This window comes from Lolium rigidum, chromosome 1 (genome assembly GCF_022539505.1).
Source record: "Lolium rigidum isolate FL_2022 chromosome 1, APGP_CSIRO_Lrig_0.1, whole genome shotgun sequence".
Taxonomy (NCBI): domain Eukaryota; kingdom Viridiplantae; phylum Streptophyta; class Magnoliopsida; order Poales; family Poaceae; genus Lolium; species Lolium rigidum.
In genome coordinates, this window is record NC_061508.1 from 16,377,499 (window position 1) to 16,379,330 (window position 1,832).

Genomic DNA, 1,832 nt, shown 5'->3' on the forward strand with positions numbered 1-1,832 from the left:
TCCCATGTGATCTTTATGTGATCATGAGCTTTGTAATCCAGTTGAATATGTAGATGTTACTCTTGTCTATTATGCACTCTAGAGGTTACTTTAATATGAACTCCGGATTCACTCTCCACGGTGTGACGGTGACGAGTGTGCGCATCGTGTGTGATTCCTTTATGAAGTTGTGGAGCTTGTTTACTCCGGCTTGAGGGTGCTCTTGTAGCCCTACACAATGAATGGTGTTCGTTATCCAACAAGAGAGTGTTTGAGATTAGCATTTATTTATTCAGTTATGTGATCATTGTTGAGAGAGTCCACTAGTGAAAGTATGATCCCTAGGCCTTGTTTCTAAGCATTGAAACACCGTTTCCAACAAGTTTTGCTACATGTTTGCTTGCTGCCATTTTTATTTCAGATTGCAATTACTACTTATACTCATCCATATTACTTGTATTTCACTATCTCTTCGCCGAACTAGTGCACCTATACATCTGACAAGTGTATTAGGTGTGTTGGGGACACAAGAGACTTCTTGTATCGTAATTGCAGGGTTGCTTGAGAGGGATATCTTTGACCTCTACCTCCCCGAGTTCGATAAACCTTGGGTGATTCACTTAAGGGAAACTTGCTGCTGTTCTACAAACCTCTGCTCTTGGAGGCCCAACACTGTCTACGGGAATAGAAGCGTGCGTAGACATCAAGCTATTTTCTGGCGCCGTTGCCGGGGAGGTAAGGTAAAAGGTATTCACATCCTCCGACTACTAAGCTATTTCCTAGCACTGTTGCCGGTGTGTGAGTGCTCGAAGCTATTTCCTTTAGATCCTGCAATTAAATCTTTTTGTTTCTTGTTTTTATTTTCACTAGTTAGGCTTAATGGAAAACAACAAAAATATTAGAGATCTTTATGAACTTTATATTGAATTAGGACATGATGTGTTTGAAGAGAGAATTAAAAAACCCATGGAACTTTGTTTGCAAAATAGCAATGTTATTAGCATGAAATCTTTGAACACTATTATTGCTAATGCTATGGAAGAATTTAAGCTTGGGGAAGCTGGTTTTGATGAGCATGATATTTTTAGTCCCCCAAGCATGGAGGAGAAAATTTACTTTGATGATACTTTGCCTCCCATTTATGATGATTATAATGATAGTGGTATTTTGGTGCCACCTACTATGGAGGATAAATTTTATTATGATTATACTATGCCTCCTATATTTGATGATTATGGTAATGAGAATAATAATGATAGCTACTTTGTTGAATTTGCTCCCACTACAATTAATAAGAATGACTATGCTTATGTTGGGAGTAGTAATTATTTTATGCATGTGAATAAGAATGCTTTATGTGATAGTTATATTGTTGAGTTTGTTCATGATGCTGAAAGTTATTATGAGAGAGGGAAACATGGTTATATGCATCTTAATAATATTAAGTTTCCCCTCTTTATGTTGAGAATCTTGAAGTTACTCGAGTTTTATCTTCCTATGCTTGTCACTTTGCTCTTCATGAATTTATTTGTGTACAAGATTCCTATGCACAGGAAGCGGGTTAGGCTTAAATTTGTTTCATACTTGCTTTTTGATGCTCTCTTTGCTTAAACTCTTATTCTTATGTGAGCATCATTAAAATTACTGAGCCCATCTTAATGGCAATAAAGAAAGCACTTCTTGGGAGATAAACCATGTTTTTATTTTGCTACTGTTTTGTTGTGTCTTGGAAGTTGTTACTACTGTAGAAACCTCTCCTTATCTTCATTTTATTGCATTGTTGTGCCAAGTAAAGTCTTTGATAGTAAGGATGATACTAGATTTACTTATCATGTTGCAGTCAGATTTTCATT